Here is a 21,927-nt window from a genome sequence, read left to right on the forward strand (position 1 = left end):
GAAAAGCTCTCAGTTTCTCTCCATTGAGAATGATATTCGTGGTGGGTTTTTCATAGATGGCTTTGATGATATTGAAGTATGTACCCTCTATCCCTACACTTTTAAGAGTTTTGATCAGAAAAGGATGCTGTACTTTGTCAGATGCTTTTTCAGCATCTATTGAGAGTATCATATGGTTCTTGTTTTCTTTTATTAATGTCTTGTATCACATTGATTGATTTATGGATGTTGAACCAAACTTGCAGTCATGGAATAAATCTCACTTGGTCATGGTGACTAATCCTTTTAATGTACTGTTGAATCCTATTGGCTAGCATTTTGGTGAAAATTTTTGCATCTGTGTTCATCAAGGATATTGGTGTGTAATTCTCTTTTTGGATGGGATCCTTGTCTGGTTTTTGGATCAAGGTAATGCTGGCCTCATAAAATGAGTTTGGAAGTTTTCCTTCCATTTCTATTTTTTGGAACAGTTTCTGGAGAATAGGTATTAATTCTTCTTTAAACATTTGGTAGAAATCCCCTGGAAAGCCACCTGACCCTGGGCTCTTGTTTGTAGAGAGATTTTTGAGACTGCTTCAATCTCCTTACTGGTGATGGGTCTGCTCACGTTTTCTATTTCTTCCTGTTTTAATTGTGGTAGTTTATATGCCTCTAGGAATGCATCCATTTCTTCCAGATTGTAAAGTTTGCTGTCGCTCATAGTATGTTCTTATAATTGTTTGTATTTCTTTGGTATTGGTTGTGATCTCTCATCTTTCATTCATGATTTTATTTATTTGGGTCCTTTCTCTTTTCTTTTGGATAAGTCTGGGCAGGGGCTTATCAATCTTACTAATTGTTTCAAAGAACCAGCTTCTAGTTTTGTTGATTTGTTCTATGTTCTTTTGGTTTCTATTTCATTGATTTCTGCTCTGATCAATATGATTTCTCTTCTCCTTCTGGGTTTAGGATTTCTTTGTTGTTCTTTCTCCAGATGATTTAGGTGTAGGATCAGGTTGTGACTTGAGACCTTTCTTGTTTCTTGAGAAAGCTTGTATCACTATACACTTTCCTCTCAGGACTGCTGTTGTTGTGTTCCATAGATTTTGAACAGTTGTGTTTTCATTATCATTTGTTTCCATGCATTTTTTCAGTTTCTTTAATTTCCTGGCTGGCCCATTCATTTTTTAGTAGGATGCTCTTTAGCTTCCATGTATTTAAGTTCTTTCCAACTTTCCTCTTGTGATTGAGTTCTAGCTTCAGAACATTGTGGTCTGAAAGAAGAATGATCCCAATCTTTTGGTACTGTTTGAGACTTGATTTGTGACACAGAATGTGATATATTCTGGAGAATGTTCCATGTGCTCTAGAGATGAATGTGTATTCTTTTGTTTTGGGATATATATATATATATATATATATATATATATTCCATCTGGTCCAGATCTCATTTAAGACCTATATTTTCTTGTTGATCTTTTCCTTTGATGATCTGTTCATTTCAGTGACAGGAGTGTTAAAGTCCCCTACTATTATATTACTGTTGATGTGTTTCTTTGATTTTGTTATTAATTGGTTTCTATAATTGGCTGCTTGTGTGTTAGGGGCATAGATATTTAAAATTGTTAGATCTTCTTGTTGGACAGACCCTTTATGTATGATATAGTGTCCTTCCTCATCTCTTATTAGACTCCCTGGCTTAAAATCTAATTGATCTGATATAAGGATTGCCACATCAGCTTTCTTTTGATGTCCTTTAGCATGGTAAATTGTTTTCCACCAACTCACTTTAAATCTGGAGGTGTCTTTGGGTCTAAAATGTGTTTCTTATAGACAGTATATTAATGGATCTTGGTTTTTTATCCATTCTGATACCCTGTGTCTTTTGATTGGGGCATTTAGCCCATTTACATTCACGGTAACTATTGAAATACATGACTTTAGTGCCATCGTCATATTGCTTCTAATTTCACTGTTACAGTATATTGTCTCTGTTCCTTTCTGATCTACTATTTTTAGGCTCTCATAGTTTAGAGGGCCCCTTTCAATATTTCCTGTTTGGTATTTGCAAATTCTTTTACTTTCTGTTTGTCCTGGAAGCTTTTTAATCTCTCCTTCTATTTTCAATAATAGCCTGGAGGGATATAGTATTCTTGGCTTCATATTTTTCTCATTTGGTGCTCTGAATATATAAGGCCAATTCTTTCTGGTCTGCCAGGTCTCCATGGATAAGTCTGCTGCCAATCTAATATTCCTACCATTATATGTTACGGACTTCTTGTCCCAGGCTGCTTTCAGGATTTTCTCTTTGTCACTAAGATTTGTAAATTTTCCTATTAGATGATGGGGTGTGGACCTATTTTTATTGATTTTGGGGAGGGTTCTCTGTGCCTCCTGGATTTTGATGCTTGCTCCCTTAGCCATATTAGGGAAATTCTCTACTATAATTTGCTCCATTATACCTCCTGCCCCTCTCTGTTTTTCTTCTTCTTCTGGAATCCCAGTTGTTCTAATATTGTTTAATCTTATGGTATCACTTGTCTTTTGAATTATCCCTCATGGTCTGTAGTTGTTTGTCTCTCTTTTGCTTAGCTTCTTTATTGTCCCTCATTTGGTCTTCTATATCACTAATTCTCTCTTCTGCCTCATTTATCCTAGCAGTAAGAGCCTTCATTTTTTTATTGAACCTGATTAATTCTTTTTTTTTATTTCATCTTCATTAGATTTTATTTCTTTTATTTCTCAAGAAAGGGATTTTATTTCTCAGAAATGGTTTCTCTAACATCCATGCATTTTTTGAGCTCAGTTAGCGCCTTGATAATCATCATTCTGAACTCTAGTTCTGACATATGATTTTCCATATTGATTAGGTTCTTAGCTGTCGGTACTGCCTCTTATTTTATTATTATTATTATTATTTTTTGTGGTGAGTTTTTCTGTTTTGTCATTTTATCCTTATAAGAATATATGAATGGGAGAACAAAATACTAAAAAGGTGGCAAAGTCTCCAGAAAAATGTACACTACCAAATTAGAAGAGACCCAAATTTGGGGGAGAAGAAAGGGGGAGAAATGAAAAAAATATATATATGCATACACACACACACACACACACACACACACACCCATATGTATTAGACTGGTGAATGGAAAGAGCCATCCACTTGATTTTGGCTGTATTCTGGTCTTTTAGAAGAAACCACCTCCCAAAATTTTAAAGAATGAAAAATTTATATATATACAAAAATAAGGGCAAACATGATGAAGGGATGGAATATGACTGTAAAGCTGAAAATTTTTTAAAAAGTTGAAAAAAAGGGATTGATAAAATTTGTTGGAGAAAAAAAAAAAAGAATGTGCTCAGGCTGGAGACCAGAAAAAAACAATGTGCTAGATTTAGGGTATATTTTGATCTACTAGAAGAAATTGTATCCCAAAATTTTAAAGAAAAAAAAAAAAAAGCCCTATATGTATACAAAAAATAAGGTTTAATACAATGAAGAGATAAAATATGACTATAGCAATGAAAGTTTAAAATTTTGTTAAGATAAACTAGTTAAAAAAATTAAAAGAGGAAAGAGGAAAAGTTATAAAGTAGAATAAGAAAAATACATAACATTTTAAAAAATTTAACTTTGCAAGATTAAAGGATCATGGGGAAAAAGCCATGAATTCTATACATTGCTTTCCCCTAGCTCTGGAGTTCCACTGTTATCCTTGATCAGTGAGCTTGGTCATCATGTTCTTGCTCACCTTCTGCAGGAAGGGCCTGTTGCAGTGAGTATCACATGTCTTTGCCCAAGGTGGAATTGCACTCCCCTTGCCAGGGGCCAGGCTAAGTATCTGCTTGGGTTCACTCTCAGGAGCTTTTGTTCCCTGAATGCTTTCCATAGAGCTCTGGAAGACGGTAATGAGAATGGTGGCCTCCCAATCTGTGGCCCAGAGGAGCCAATAGCTCGGGGCCCCACTCTTCAGTGCACCCTCAGAGAAAAGCTGTCAATCCTTCCCGTCACCCAGGTCTCCAGCCACACACTGTGCTCACCTGGCCTATGAATGAGCATTTCTATCTCTGGCACACAGCCCCATTTGGAGTCTCCAAACCCAGTATGTTCTTGCTGTGCACTCCTGTTCTGCTCCTCCTGGAGGAGGAAGTAAGGAATCTCTCTGGATCTGCCAATTGTGGGGTCCCTGCTCAAAGAGTGGTGGCCCGACTGTGCCTCAGATAATGGTTTATGGTAACCCCTATTTGAAAGCTCACTCCTTGGCTCCATCTCTGTAGCCAGCTTCCCCGCTCTGATACCTGGGAGTTCCACCACACTGAAACACTCCTGATCTTTCTGTGACCCCACAGAACCTGAGACCACACTGTCCCTATAAGGGCTCCACCCCTGCTTAGCCTCTGGAGAGATGTTCCTCAGTGGAGCAGACTTCTAAAAGTTCTGATTTTGTGCTCTGCTGCTCCAATGCTTGCCAGGACCTGCCCCTCCTGCCACGGTCTATCTTCCCCTCCTTTTGGATTTACTTCTCCACACCTCCTACTTTTCAGAAATTGGTTGATTTTCTCTTCCTAGAATTTCTGCTCTTCTTCTTTCCTATCTCCCGTTGAGTTTGTAGGTGTTTGGAATGGTTTGGAAACTATCTAGCTGAACCCCTGGGACCTGATGTCATTTCAGTCTGCTACTTCTCCACCATCTTGCTTCTCCTCCAGAGTAGACACATTTTGATATGTTTAGGGTAATTATAAATTTAAAAAGCTAGTGTAAAATTTAGAGAAAGCTAGAATATTCATTGCAATACTACTGTTTTCCACCCTAGGGAGAAAAATACTTTAATACTTGCTCAAATACTTGCTCTTCTTTAAGAATGAATTACTAATTCATTGCTTGACTGTGAGCCCATGGAAGCAACTACATTTCTCAGACTTAATTGCAATTAAGGTGGCCCATTAGGTGTAAGTGGGTGGTGACAGATGACACTTAAAAATTCCTTGAGGATGGGACAGAGGGCTAATGTGCACCTTTTTGCCACCACTCCCTTGCATTTCCTTCTTCCTATCTAAAACTAAGAGCTGGTGGTGAAAATCTGTAGTTATTTTGGGCTTTGACTTTGAGAATGGAAGCTGAGTGCTAAATTCTTGGGGCTAACTATTAAAGGTGTGTTCACCTTTGCTGGCAATAAATAGCCTTCCTATTAGTCCTGGAGGGCTTACCTTTGTACTTCTTTTATGACAGGGCAATATAAACTTCAATTTTATTTGATTTACTGTGATTTTCCATTTCTCTTACTAGCATCTGGGCACAATTATTATATGTTACAAGACTTAATTAAAGAATATTGATTAAAAATTGAGATGAGCTCACTGCAGCTTTTCTCACAGAGACTTGTACGTATGGCTTAACTGGGAAATAAAATGATGCAGAATAAGAGGCCAAGGAGAACAAAGCAAGAGTATAATGTCCAAGACCAGGAAAAAGATTGAAACAATGCTATTGTGAGTAAAACTAAGGAAATGGTATTGTAGTAAGTAAGATTATGTCTGTGTGAACCTTAAACATTTAGCTGTAATGATAGACATAGATATAGTCTTTTGTTATATATGGATACATATAGATTCAATATATAAATAAATAAAAATCTCTTATTTTTTACAGATAGGGTCAAATCAAAATGACTCCTCAGACACATACAGTGGGACACTGTAGAACTATGGGCCATTAGTTAAGCAGATTGATATAATGTCTTTGGGCCACTTGGCACCACTGTCAGCCATTTGTTTTGCTTCTATAGACTTCTCAACAATAGCTTCTCCCAAGCAATGGGCACTGTTCAAATGGGTCTATTGGTAATGAGATTGGGGTTCACAAACACATGAGTGCCCGTTTTTAAAAAAATCTATTATTCCAGAATTTTTTTCCTCTATTAGTTCCTATTAGATATAAAACAAGAAAAAAAAAAAAAAAAAGAACTTCTCATTCCATTCTGCAGAATCTCTGTTCTAAGTATTCAGGATCCTTTCGAAACAGTGGGCTAAGTGGGCCCATCTCAGTATTTCTTAACTCCTATGATGTGCTGTCTTTGTCTATGCCCTGATTTTGTCCTCTCTCATTTATTCATCATCAGTTAAAGACAGAAAATCTAAGAGGCCTCTTAGTTGCTAAAAATTTTAACTGTTTAAATCTGCCAGAGCATGTATCTGAATTTAATATAGATTGAGAGAAAGAGCAAGGAAAAATATTCTCAAATGTCATGTCAGGAAATATAATACACAAGCATGATTTAATCTAAAGCAGGTGTAATCAGCGCACATAAAGTGATAGGTCCACAGAGGATGTTGACAACAAATTATACAGTTTTTTAAAAGATTTTAATTAATTTTAATTGCAGGCAGAGAGTATTCATGGTAAATCCTTGTTTTAGTTTTTCATAATCAGAGAAATATTTCCATGTGTCCAGGGAGGAATTGGAAATATTTGATTGGTTGAAGTAAAGAAAGTATCATTAGTGTGTGGGGTTGGAACATGAAGAAATGAGAAGAAGCAGGAGCAAAAGGAGGTAGAGGAGGAGGAGAAAGAAGAGTATGTGAAGTTGTGTTTCAAGCAAGTGAGAGGGTGAAATAAACAAGTGTTGGAGGTGAGCAAGTTAAAGTTGGCTGAAGACCATAGGGTAATAAAGGAGCTGGACTTAAGCAGCTGGCTAAGGCCAATAAATCAGTGTGCTTTGGCTACTTGAATATTTGCATTAGTTTCTACTGACTGGAATTAGAAATTCACTTAAATATTTCAAAGAGGATGTGAACTAACACAGGGTTTGGCTAGTGTTAACATCCTGGTTATGTGGAGATGTTTAGGTAACATCTTGGTTTTGTAGTGTGCTTTGGTGTTTTTATCTTAATGACTAAATGTACAATACTTTTGTATAATTGCCAAATAGTGATAGATTAAAAATATTAAATAATTCTTAAAATAAATCTCTTGTCAGTCAATTAAATATTTTAAATCTTTTTAATATAAAGAAGCTAATGTTTTATTTGTACTTACGTTCCTTTTTCTCCTGGGGAAAGAGGAATAATTATATATTTTTCCTACTTCAGAATCTGCCTCTTAGAAGTGTATCAGTTGCATTCAATTTCTTGCAGCTAAATGTGTCCATTTAAAGTTATTTTCTGTATTTACATTGCTGATGCTACTTAGCAGAATAGCCGGGTATCTTGTTGAAATACAAATGTCCACACCAGACTCTTTTTTCCTTTCAGAAGTGATTTCAAGCCTGATAAAGAAAGAAATAGATAAAGGCAGCAAAGCACTTGTCATTTTTTTGTAAGTGCTGCACTTGTTTCTTTCAGGCATTTGGGAAAGGAATGAATATATATTATTTGATTTGTTTTACTATCTCTCGAAGTACATTTGGTTTTGTGTATTTTAAACAGAGAGACAGAAATGACTTGATAAACAATATCCATCAAAACAACTTGGAAACCACTTAAGACGTTGGTCTTTGTAAGAAGTCAAGATAGCTTTTCCATCCAAGTGGCTCTGAGTGCTTCTGTTAAAAGTATCTAGCAGGAAGGAGATGAGGATGGCGGTAAAGCGAAGCAGAAAGATTTAAGTTGGAAGTGGGATTTTAAATACTGTTAGTGCCTTTCAAAAGACACTCCAACCAGTAAGCTCCTTCTTGATAGCAATGGATTGTCAGTGTTTGGTCTGATGTTAAAGCACTGTTGAAAAGCTCATTAGCTAAATAGGAAATTCTGTTTAAAATAACAAACTTTCAGATGTTGTAGTTGATTCAAAGTGTCTTGCTCAAGGAAGATACTCAATTTATGTACATGAGATTGCTTTACTGCTTTTCAGAAGACTAATGAGGACTTTCCATGTTGGAATATATGAATCAGCTTTGAAATATACCATGGCAAATATTTAACAGGAAAACACTGATTAATAAAGGAAAAAAAGAATGGATACTGCTTCAGTAAAATAATGGAGATTCAGGAATTTTGTAAAGAATGATCTAACTTGAAATTTGGCCAGAAAACAGTGCCTGACATACACCCACACCCTTCTTTGGCAATATGTTCTCTGCTATTTTAAATGGCCAGGAACAGCTGTAACATTAGTTTTGTAGCTAAGTGATGAGAAAAGGATTGTAAAATCAGTGCCCTGAATTCTAATCCTAAGCTTCCTATTTATTTTGTTTATGGGGTTATTTAAGTTCTGGACATTAGTCTATTTTGTGGAGGTCTGAGGGGCTTAATTGGTGTAATATAATTATTAAATTTTTCTGCCAAGTCCCAGTAAATTAGGATGACTAATCCATATGTAGTAATGACCATGTCTGATAAGAATAACATGCATGATCAAGAGTAGATGGATAGGGCACCTGGGTGGCTCAGTGGGTTAAGCCTCTGCCTTCGGGTCAGGTGATGATCCCAGGGTCCTGGAATTAAGCCCTGCATCAGGCTCTCTGCTTAGTGGGGAGCCTGCTTCCCTCTCTCTCTCTGTCTGCCTCTCTGCCTACTTGTGATCTCTGTCTGCGAAATAAATAAATAAAATCTTTAAAAAAAAAAAAAAAGAGTAGATGGATAAAGAAGTGAAAGGAAACTCAGTCCTTTATCCTCCAATCGGGGTAGAATTCAAAGGCAAACCCCTCTACTATCTCTGGAACCATCACAAAAAGTAGTACTGTCCCCCATGAAAGTCCTATTTTCAGTTGCTGCAGTTCATCTCAGTGTGTTCTCTTCCCTAAATCAGCTCCCCTCTTGGGCACAGTAATTCTCCAAATTTTCATGCTAAACTTTTGACCATGAGCGGCATGCTAGGCAGCAAAGCAGCATGATGGCCCCTCAACCACCCACCTGATGGACAGCATGATTTTCTTTGCAAGAGTAAGTGTGGCTCATTTTTGCAAACTGAGAAAATCACATTTTAAAAGTCTCATCTATGGGCTGTTTGGAGCTAATTTGAGACAGTGCACTTCTCTAAGGCTTAAGACTTAAGTAAACCTTAAAATTATCCAGCTGACTTAGAGCACTGATAGATTCTGCCTTGTGCAAACCAGTAGTCTACACCCTTGATCATATTCTTTTATTCCACCCATCTCTACTTCATGTCTCTTAATAAACAAAACACTCGATTAAAGAAAAAAAAAGAGAGAGAGAGAGAGAGAGAGAGACAATAAGGAAGGGCAGGAATAACGAAGTTACTCCAGCAGCTTATAAAAAAAAAAAAAAAAAGATTACCTGTTATCTCTAGGTTAATATTTTCAGTGGCTATTTTAAAGTCAATTCCTTAATTTGAATTCACAGTAGCATTAGGTACTATTAATCCTTCTCTCTCTCTCTCTCGAAATTCCCTTGGCTTTCATGAACAATATACTCCCGATCTACTACACCGCCCACCTTTCTCACCCATCCGTGTTAATCTTTACTACTCTCTTCTTTTTTTGTAATTTATGTTTTTAAAGATTTTATTTATTTATTTGAGATAAGGCACACAAGCATGAGCGGTGGGATGTGGCCCAGAGAGGGAGAGGGAGAACCAGATTCCCTGCTGAAGCAAGGAGCCGGATATGGGACTTGATCCCAGCACACTGAGATCATGACCTGAGCCAAAGGCAGATGCTTAACTGACTGAGCCACCCAGGCACCCTTCTTCTTCTTTCTTTTTAGATTTTTAGATATTAGACTAAGATTTGGTCCTCTTTCTCATCTTTTTATTGTATTCTTTCTTCCTTGGCAATCCCATTGACAACCGTGGTTTTGCTTTTTAATTTCTTTATCCCAGAGATCATTTCTGAGTTCTAGACCCATATTACCCTCTTTCTGTAGAGCAACTGAATTTGAATATTTCAAAGGCAACTCCATTTCATTATATCCAAAGTTGAACTCAGTTTTTCTTTAAATATCATGCCCTCCTCTGACATTCTGTATTTTAATAAATGTGGTCATGCTTTATCAAACTAAGAAAATTAGAAATTCAGAGGTTCTAATTCTTCCTCTTTTTTAATTCTCCATACCAGATCTATTTCCCTGTTCTGTGTTTATATTTTCTAAATATGTGCTCCATCGTAACACCACAACTCTGGCTAAAGGCTCTTATTTCACCTGGACTACTAAAATAGATGCCATCTCATCTTCCCCCTTCCCTTCTGGACCACCTTGAATCTGTTCTTACATGGAAGCCACAGTGATATATTTTAAATATAAACTTATTTGTGTTCTTTTCTACTAAAACTCTTCAAAAAATGACCCATTATTCTTGCGACAAATATGCATTCAAAATTCAACTCCTGACTACCTTTTAAGATAATTTTAGACCATTCTTCCTCTCTCTTTCTATATTTCATCTATAAAAAAAATCTTTAAATCTAAAAACTCCACTTTGATCTTTCTGTTCATGCCATTGCACCAGCTCCAACCATCTTCTCAGATCCAACATCTTTCCCAGGTGAACCTAGCCCCTAGCACCTTATATAGCTCCATTCTAGCCTCTCATGACTCACAGTCATTTCTTCTTTGTCACAATTATTATAACTTATAATTATACATGCATCCCAAATTAGAAAATGAGCTCCATAAAGTGATATTTATATCTACCTCTATTCACCTGAATGATAACCCAGTGCCTGAAATACACATATTAGACACTGAAGATTTTTTTTTTTTGAATGTCCAAAGGAACAACCTGGTTTATTTTGTATATCATCAAGATGAATTGCATCAATACATTTGTTCCGTTTGTTCCGTGTTCTCTCTGTTCCCCCACTTTTTCACGTGGTAACTTTACTTTAATAGCATCTTTCTTCCAGTGCTGCCTCAGTGTCTTCAATGATCTATGAGGGAGCATAACACAAGTTTAAGAATATGTTCTCCGAAGAGGGATGTGTGGTTCAAATGACTTGTCTCCTTTCCTAGCTTTGGGAAACTTAGTAAACTACTTAGCTGCTCTGTTTTAAGTTCATCTGTAAAAACAGGGATTAATATTGATTAATATTGATTTATAAGATTATGTGAAAGTTAAATAAAATTGTATTTAAATCCCTTGGAAAACTACATGATATATGTTCAATAAATATTATCAAATGTTTTCAATCATATTTTTCATGTATTGGAAACTCTGAAGGGATATACAGCGCAATACTGGGGGGCAGATACTCTATTTTTGAGAAACTGGTTGGCACAAACAGTTTCATAGTAGAAATTTGGAATCTGTTCAAAACACTAATTTTACAAAATTATTTTTTTCTCAGTAACAATGCAGTTTTCATAAACATTAAGGGGAATACAGGAAAAAGACACTATCCTAGATTTTTAGGCCCTACTAAGGAGAAAAATGACAAAATACTGGTCAGCAATTCATCTTTTGTATAAATGCCTGAAGTTTATGCTTAAGTTGTAGCCTTGACTTGGTTATCAGACTTACAGGAAAAATTACTTAATTGGTTTCTATAAAGAACATGCTTATTCTAGACTTGATTTTTAAATAGAATATTCATTTTGATGAGGATTATTACAGTTGCAGAATTTTCTAGCTTACTTCAGTATGTTTCTGAAAAAAAAATTACAAAGTCTAGAAATAGCCAGAATAAGAGGCAATTTATATAACAGTTGAATTATAATAAAACATGGTAGGTATTTTGCATCTTTTCTCTGATAACACTGAAAATTATTTACTCACAATTATCTTGTGGGTTTTCTGGGGTATATTTTGAATTGGTTATTATAGTTAGTTTGTTCTTGCAAAGAATTTTGCACTGCAGACCAATAATATAGACATACAGGAAAATACTTAATACTTCCCTTGTTCTATATTTAAATAGCACCCGAATCTACTATAGTCATCATTTGGTTGTACTATTTTCCTTTACCTTTTATAGCAATATTATAGCTTGAAGGCAGCTTCAAGTGTCTTTTGCAGAGATAGAGACAATATAAAAAATAAGAGTATATGACAGTCACGGACTCCACTGAGATTTTTGTCTTGTCTCAAATATATACTGCAAGGTACCAAAAAGTTACAGTTTTAAACAAAGCTATAGGCAAGAATAAAAACAATGTCAACTATGGAAATACTATGAATGTTAAAATATTTTGGTTAATTTACATATATCCATATTAATAATTACTAATAAATTTATATGGCCAATTAACATATAAAAAGATAGTCAACTTCATTACTAAAAACATGTTTACAAATTTAAAAAGCAATATAATTTTAACCTAATATGTGAAAAATATGTAACAAGATCATAATATACTGAGTAGAGGTTTATATGTACTTACAAACTCAGTTCATATACATAGTACAACCTGCTAAAGGACAATTTAAAAATACATATTCAAGGAGCACCTGGGTGGCAGCTTAGTTGGTTAATTGTCTGACTTCGGCTCAGGTCATGATCTCAGAGTCCTGGGATCAAGTCTCATACTGGGCTCCCTGCCCAGAGGGGAGTCTGCTTCTCCCTCTGCCTCTGCCTTTCCACCTCCATCCACCTGCTCATGCTCACTGTCTCTCAAATAAATAAAATATTTATATATATATATATATGGTGTTAAAATATATGTGTATATATGTATGTATATGCATTTAAACATATATATATTCACAGACACACATAAAGTATTTCAAATGTGAATGCTCTCACCCTCATTTTTTGTTCTTAGAAAATTTTAATGAGTATTTTTAGTAGTAGGAAATACTTATATAAGAAGTTTTTTTTTTAAAGTTACAAAGATAGAATTCCCATACATCTCACACCCATTTTCCACTATTATTAAGATCTTCCTTGGTGTGGTGCATGTGTTAAAATTAATATTGTATTGTAATTAATATTGTACTTAATATTGGTATTTAATATTGTAATTAATATTGGTGCATTGTGATTAACTAAAGTCCATATTTTATTCAGGTGTCTTTGGTTCTTTTTTTAAGATTTTGTGTATTGATTTATTTGAGAGTGAGAAAGAGAGAGAAGGATTGGTGGGGAAGGGTAGAGGGAGAGAGAGAAGCAAACTCCCTACTGAGCGGGGGGCCCAATGTGGACTAATTCCAGGACCTTAACTAAGATCATGACCTGAGCTGAACGCAGACGCTTAACTGCTTAACCGACTGAGCTATCCAGGCACACCCAGATATCCTTGTTTTTTTATCTAATGTCTCCTTTCTTTTCCAAAATCCCTTCCATGTTATCATATTACACTTGGTCATCATGTCATCATGTCTCTTTAGGCTGAGTCTCTTGGCTGTGAGTTTCTCAGGCTTTTCTTATTTTTCATGACCTTGATAGTTTTGAGGGGTACTGTTAAGGTATTTTGTAGAATGTTCCTCAATTAAGATTTGTCTGATTTTTTTTCCATGATTAGACAGGAGTTATGTTTTCTTTGAGAGGAAAACCACAGAGGGAAAGTCCATTTTCATTACAAATATATGTACTGTCAGCACAACTTATCACTATATGTTAAACTTATAGTGGATGATCACCTAGATGAGGCAGTGTTAGTCAGTTTTCTTTACTATAAAGTGATTCTTTTTCTTCTTCCCATATTGGACTCTTTGGAAGGAAGTCGCTGTGTACAACTCACCTCCTTGATGATAGGCATTTACATAAATTATTTGAAATCTTTCTGCATGGAAGATTTGTCTGTTCTCTCCCATTTATTTATTTTTTCAATAATTTATTTACATTAGTACAGAGTCATGAAAATTTCATTCTAATATCATTATAATAACACAATTTTGAAAATACTTTAAATGTCCATCATTAGGGATTGGTTAAATAAAGTATGAAATTTTAGGCAATGGAGTATATCAACATATATATTGACATGGAAAGATATTATAATAAGATACTTATTCTTAGGAAAGTACATTTTTACCAAAAGACAAATAAAATAATATATATGAATGAGTATATTTATATGCGAGTATATTTTTAAAGATCTGAGATGAAAGAAAAATGTTGCAAGTGATTATATCTAGATGTTGGGATTATGGAAATACTTTTAACTTTCTGTATTATATAATTTTAAATATTTTTGTTTGGATAATTTTCACAGTGAATACATCATTTTTGTCTTTAATTTTTTTTCCACACTGAATTCTATTTTAAATGCCCATTACTATTCACCTTTGCACAGTTTTACTTTCTTTTTGCATTCTATATAGTGACAAATTATTGCCTTAGTCCTGTTTTATTTAAATAAATCTATCCACCCATGGAATGGAAAGATCTGCTATTTGCTGCGTGTACTAAGTGACATGTCCTTTGCATGCATCCTCGGACTTCATGATGCAAATAGCCGTGTGTCATTAACATCATCATCATCATCACAGGAATGAAATTCCTAAGACTAAAACTTGTGATGAGTCCCACAGTTAGTAAAAGGAAGAGTAGTCAAGTTTTGAACAAATACATGTTTAAATCCAAAGTTCATGTTCTTAGTCATTACATGCAGGAACACTTGCTCCTATAGAAGACTGCCCCCACTCACTTATTTAATGCCACCTGCTCTTTCTACCTTGTCTTTACACTTTATGTCAAAATGCTCTCCTTGAATCAACACTCATTTAGTAACTCATCCAAAGGAGTCATCGTTGTGTTTTCCATTAAATTTCAAATGTATTCATGAAGAAGTACTGCCCTCTGATTCCACACACCTATAGTTATGAGTTGGATGATGTTGCTACAAATTGGGGCAGTATCAGACCATGTTATTACAAGTCACATTCATAAAAGCACAGTCTGTTGTACTGGTATGCTATATTTGTGATGCACCTAGAGTTTTTCATTAGCTATTAATATTAATTCCAAAGAAAGAGAAAATATAACCCTTACCCCTTTAAAAAGGAAAACATAATTTTTAAAAATGAGTTACCCCTTCAAGAAAGAATTCTGTTTTAATTAAAGGCTAAGTATGAAGTAGTCACTCATTCTTTTTGTTTGGCCAGGTTTAATAAATTGTCTGTGCACCTGAATATTTTAAATACATTATGATCACAGACCTTGACATCTGGTGCAGTTGGGTCATGAGCGAAAGTCTTAACTGAGGTTGCATTATATAATACTCTACCATACTTCAGCGAGTTTTGCGTGTAGTTTTTTCCTGACACCTGAGGCCCTAGGAGACATGTCTCTCACTCATATTTAAGGACTCTGTATTCCTCTTACCCCTTTGTAAATATAAGTTTTAAATTTAAGTTTTAATGTTCTTCAGTTGTTGTTAACATGTTTTAGGTTAATTGCATGAAGTCATAAAACATGGCCAGTGTAGGAGATAGTTAAATTTCAAAAAATGAAAACTGCTGTTAATTACTCAAAATGTAAGTTCATAGGGAAATAGCTAGCTAGCTTTCTTTTTTTTTAAAGTTTTCTTCCCCTGTTAGCTCCCCCTCCAACACAATATCTTGACGTTACATAATTCACAAGTCACATAACACAAAACTCAATGTTATATCTAATTTTGAGATATTTATTCATTTTCCTAGCAGTGGAGGTGATAAGAATCTTGTATTATTGAAAATGCTACTGATCACAATGGGTTTGCTCTCATTTTATGGGAGAGTGGGAGTGTTATTGGGTAATATTTTATATTGTCAGTTTACCATTGATAATAAATACGGTTGTTCCTCTCAACCAGTCACACACCTTAGATCATGTTTTACATTAGACATATGATGTTCATCAATACTTTGTGGAGATGGTCTTTGAAAAGTGCTTAATTGTTGTGAACAATAAAAGAATAATAATTAGACAAGGTTCAGCCCTTGTCCACTTGAGTCCACTTAAAGTTTCTGTCAGTTGAGGAAATCTAAATGTGTATTAAATTTGTTATTGGAATATTTATGAATTTGCTCAACTTAGTAAAGAAGTTTAACAACACAAAACCAAAACAGAAACCCCAACAAGCTATGAAGTTCTGTAGGACTAAAGCATGATAACACTGAAATTATAGCAATTATCCCTTCAAATTGTGCCCCCAAAATGGCAGAATACAATCTTCCACGTGGAGGCAAGAAACAGGAGAGTTGCATATTTAACATTATGCAGAAAACATGTTAATAAGTAAGTTGCAAAATGGCATGAGAAGGCATTTAATCAACCAGTGTCAAACAATATGCTGTTGTGGTTCAGAGCCAAGAATTTTGAAGTTCATCTCATTTAATACTCATGACAATTAAGGGAAGTAACTGCTATTACCTTTATTTTACAAATGAGAAAGCTGAAGCCAAAGGTCATTCTATGTAAAAAAAAAAAAAAAAATGGGTTAAACTGTTAAGGAGGAAACAGATCTAGGCAGAGGACGTCAAGAAAAAGGAAAAGGACCTCTTAGAGATTTCTAAACTTCTAGAGAAAAAAGTGTCTTTTTACTTTTATTTTTTTGTTAAACTGAGAGACTTGATCCTCAGAAATTTACATATGTAGAAATCAGCAATTACTAAATAAAAACAATTCTTCCAAGAGCTAAAAATCACAAGCCTCTATGAAGTTTCCTTAAAAGTTGCTTAAGTGATTCTGCCTCCCGTCTTAAGACCATGTGGCCACAAGACGTTTAAAAACAAATGAATCACATCATTGAGTAAGAAGTCTCATTGATTACAATATTTTTAATGCTCCAAAGCATGTCACTTTGGGCCCCTTCCTCTATACCCACTGTCACATAATTACTCTACTGAAGTTTTTCTACTTGTGCTGTTACTTCAGGGAATGAAAATAAATGAAGTGGAAATGCATTGATGGCTCTGGTTAGTGAAGAGGTCAAATGAACTCCTGGCTCTGCACTTTGCAGCCACAGAAGGCAGTGGCTTTCACAGCAAATAGTCCTATTAAAAAGATCTGTGACACAGGAAGTGGATAGTTGGTTCCTTGGGGGTTCCAGGAGCAAAAAGAAATGTTAATATCGTTTTCATCATTTCTGTATAAATGATCTTCTTACTGTTAATTAAGCAGGAGTGCTATAGAGGCAATGATAGGTTTGGCAAAGATAAACATTTCCTTTAAAAATATATGTAGTTTTAAAAGAATTACCATGTTTAGGACTGCCAGATTTAGCAAATAAATCTATAAGATACCCGCTAAACTAGAATTTCATATAAACAATGAATAATTTTTTTAAGTATAAGTATGCCAAAAAATATTTAATAGTACATACTTATATTTTTGAAAATTATTTATTGTTTATCTGAAATTCAGATCATCTAAGGATTCTATATTTTATTTGTCAATGCTACTAGAAAATGTATCGACTAGAAGACATTTGGAAAATATGGAAAATAAGATGATAGCTCAATAACACTTCAGAAACAAGAAAGGATATATCAAAATAAAAATAAAATATATTAGCCTATGAGTTACCATTTTCAAGGCCAAAGCCTATTAGGCATGAAGGAAATGTCAGTTCCCTGAAATAAGGGTGAGGTGGCTTTTCTCTTCCCAATTTTGTAGAGGTAAATGCTGTCCTTTCCATAAATGATGTTGCTTTACTGCTGAAGATACAAAGGCTCACATATCATGTCCATTGCATCTTCTGGGTTTTCTAATCTTTATTACTGAGAGGCATTGGCTGATACTTAATTAATTTTGACTTCAGACTTAATTTTGTTCAGTGTTTTTATGTATGCATAAGGTTTGTTTTAAAGGACTTAAACTTAGAAATTAAATGGCGTTCCTGATTTTTTGTGTATGGCTGTGCCATTTACATTTTGTAATTTTGGCAGATGAAAAAATGAAGAAAAAGGCAAATTTTCAAAAAACTCAATGAACCTTGTAGCTTTAGACTTAATAAGAATGGGGTTCAAAATATCAGCCTAGCTGGAGATGAAATGACAAAGACTATCCACTCATGCTTATGAACATACACTTACTTGCTAAATTTAAGAGCAGCACCTTGCCCACACCCCCATTTTCTCATTGGCAAACCGATAGACAATATAGAAAGAATGTCAAAGCTGGGTACATTCCATGACATTCATGGGTTTCTCTGAGACATTCACAAGCACATGTCAGAGAGGCAGGACAAAAAGGTGGCTTGTTACAACAATCTATATAGAAGACCAGGACTTCATGCCTCAGAGATTGACAAGCATTCAGCTACTGGTCTGGAGAATGAGGTTTGAAACTGGAACTAAGTTTCCCTGAATCCCTAGCCATATGTATTAATTAACTCTTCCCCCTCTAGCAAGAGTCTCAGAAGTTTTCTATCCTTCAGTTTGAGATTTCCACAATTAAATCATCTTCTACCCTGTTGTTAGGCTATACTTTTATTTATAAATGGTATTCATGTTTGGGTATTGTGTTAAAAGCTACACAAAAACACCAGGCCTATTTTCTCTCATTCATCATAAGCAAAAGTTGTTATATCTTGTGAATATTTTTTGCCCTCGTAGACCTCATATAGAGAGACATGTAAATGGATACACACATAAAATTCCCAATTTTATATATGCATGTTTAGTATAATTACATTTATAAAAATATTTATTTTCAAATGATTTTGCTGAATTCCTAAGATGATGCAGACAATAACTCCATCCTGGAAATATACCCCCGTTTAGAAGATTGAGAATGCACATTTGTAAATTTGTCACACTTTGGTCACATTCTTCTGTGCCTCATTTGGTTGGTGTTTGCCTAGTAAGCAGCAAGTCTCCAGCAAGAGCATGAGGCTTTCCTTGGGCAACTGTAGGTGCTCAATGAATAATTAATCACCAAATGAAGCTGCAGCAATTACCAGGAGGTTAGCCACCAGGCATCTGCTACTATCATGTGCTAGCTTGAGAGGAAAATAACTGACTGACATGAATTCGGGTAATTTCCAATGAAATTAGGACCTTCCTTTAAAAAAAAAAAAAAAGTTCTGCTGCTGGAATCATTCAATAATAATAATAGTAAAAGGAACAAGAGAAAAATAATCAGCATTTTTTCCCAACTTTTATGCAAGTGAGTTGATAAAAAGCCATTTGCTTTCATTCATAAATGCATTTCCAGACTTTATCATTTTCTCAACTTCCCTGATGCTTTTTTGGCAGTTGTATTCTCCCCTCAATACCTCCCCATCCATTGTAGCCCCTTACTATACTGTAACAGTTTTGAGTTACTGTGTCTTCCTGAAACATTGATAATTTCCACCTCATACATTGTAGTGCTTACAACTAGGAAGGGAAAATTGTGATGTGTCATCATCTTGTCTTTAAGAGATTTCATTTGCAGAATTCTCTTAGTGCATTCCTTCCTGTTATACTAAGTTAGACAACTGGAATACCACATTATAACCTGGCAAATCCTAACATATTCTAAATTACTAGCAAGAAGATCAAATAAAGGATACATAAGTTTGCTAGTCTGTGGTTAAGTGGGGAAAGAGGGGGAAGGCAGCAAATATAGAGAAATGATAGAGGTTAGAAATTGTGTTCTTTGAATAAAATTGACACAACTGTGTTGAAACATTAAAATGCACTGGAGATACAAAAAGGCCAGACAAAGGAACACTGGCATCAGATAAATCTCTTCATCACATAACCAGAAAATGTGAAAGAACTGATGCTGAGGTATGTCAAAAGTATATTGAAGAGTTGTCTGAAACTTTTTATCACCCCCAATCCTATGATTCCTTTGAGTTCTCTGGTCATCAGTTAGTCTGTTGTATGGGTCACATTATGTCACCTGATCGAGTAGATTTAATTTCTAATCAGGATAAAATCTGTATGAATTGCTCAAAATTGTCTTCTTTGAGACTTCTTCTTGATCACTGCCTCCCAATATGCTTTCCTGGCCATTTTTCTTTTCCATGTTTACTGGTCTGAGGTGTCCTTTCTATGGGAAACCCAAAGGCAAGACCCTGACTTCTGGATCTTTGACCCTTTGAGTGTGTGGCTCGATTCTCTGTAAACCCTGGATCTCAATAAAAGTTTTCTTTGTCTTTTACTCTTTGTTCACCGTCCAGGCTAATATACATAAAAATGCTTCATTATGAGGTTTCACATTGAATTTTTAAGTTAAACTCAAATGTTGCCAGTCATTTGAAAACTGGTTCTTGGGGCGCCTGGGTGGCTCAGTGGATTAAGCCGCTGCCTTCGGCTCAGGTCATGATCTCAGGGTCTTGGGATCGAGTCCCGCATCGGGCTCTCTGCTCAGCAGGGAGCCTGCTTCCCTCTCTCTCTCTCTCTGGCTGCCTCTCTGTCTACTTGTGATTTCTCTCTGTCAAATAAATAAATCTTAAAAAAAAAAAAAAAGAAAGAAAACTGGTTCTTTATTATCCCTCATGACGCAAAGCATTAACCAAGCCAGAGAGGTAGGTAAGGAAGTGGTGAGGTATGCAAGGATTTTTCCATAGAAGTGATTTGTAAAAGCATTGCTCTCTCTCTTTCTCAACAAATATCTGTCTTTAGAGAAACTTAAAAGTCACACATTATTTTCCTTGAGCGAATGCTAGAAAATGTTATTATTAAATTTAGAGTATATTCATATCTTTAATTATAAAATAAACATCTTACTGAAGCGAGATTTTAGAAAAGATGACTCCAGTGGCACCTGAGTGCCTTGGTCCCTTAAGTGTCTGCCTTTGGCTCAAGTCAAGATCTCAGTCAAGGCCCTGGGATTGAGTCCCACTTCATGCTCCCTGTTTGCAGGGAGTCTGCTTCTCCCTCTACCTCTGTCCCTCTGCCCCACTCATGCTCACTAGCCTGCTCTCATATAAATACAATCTTAGGGGAAAAAAAAAAAAGAAAGAAAGAAAGAAAGAGAGTTGACGCCAACTTCTCTCAACTTTGTTGAAGTACCATCTACCATAAAATTCACACATTTAAAGTGCATAACTCAAGGATTTTTAATATATTTAGAGTTGTATAACCATCATCACAATCAATCTAGAATATTTCATTAATCCAAAAAGAAACTCAAACTCCTTAGCTATCATGTTTCAACTCTGCCTACTTCTACCTTTACTCCATAGGTGACCACTAATCTACTTTCTGACCAAATTTGCCTTATTCTGGGCATTTCAAATTTTTGTGATTGTCCAAGCCATCTTTTTTTTATGGCTCCCAGTGTTGAGGGTGTGCCAATACCTGTCAGTGTCCCATGGGGGAGGATCACAGTCAACACCTGGAAGCAAGCTGATGGATTACTTCATCTCCTCCCTCTGTGCTGGGTCTGGGTGTTTCATCTGGAGGGTGGAAGGGTGCTCTTGGATCCATGAATAAATAGCCTTTTTTTGTTTGCTGTAGTCCTATGAGACTTGAAAAAGCAAGCTCCATTGACTATTAGAGCCAGATGACCTAGAAACCTAGAAGCCTGTCCCTTAAGTGGCAGCCACAAAAGCTGGGTTGTTGGCGGTGTGTACAAGGTCCTCCTAGGGAGACATTGGCTATTTGGAGTGGGCTTGAATGAGAGGTAAAAATGGTGTCTGCTGGCTTTCTTGTTCCCCAGAGAGGATCACAGATAGCTCCTAGATGTGTGCTAAATTAGAAGCTTGACCTCCGGCAGCAGCTTTTAAAGTATGCAAATAGTCCTTTTTCAGGAAAAGAGTAGGAAAGGGGATTTTTCTTGCTTTCTCTGTGCCGAACCCTTGGAGCATAGCCACAGTAATCCAGGTTAGTTCGAAGAAAGGTAGGCGGGGACAAGGGGCTCTCAACCTAAGAGGAAACCATCCTTAAAAGGATTTTACAGTAGCCTGTGAGGAGCCCTCCACTCTTTCCCCTGTGATAGGTAGATGACAAAAACCTGGTTGGATGACAGGCACAGGGAAGGTTAATCAGATTAGAAGAGCCCATCATCAAATCCATAAAAACCCCTAGATTTAGAAACTTCTGTGGCAACCTTTTTAGGTCCCCTCCCTCTTCAGGAGCTTTGTGCTATTGCTCAATAAGCTTTACTGTCTCTCAATAAACTTTGCTTTGCTGCCCACCACTCTTCATCTGGTCTACTTCCTCATTCTTCCTAGCAAAATGACCAAGAACTA

This window comes from Mustela lutreola, chromosome 3 (genome assembly GCF_030435805.1).
Source record: "Mustela lutreola isolate mMusLut2 chromosome 3, mMusLut2.pri, whole genome shotgun sequence".
NCBI lineage: Eukaryota > Metazoa > Chordata > Mammalia > Carnivora > Mustelidae > Mustela > Mustela lutreola.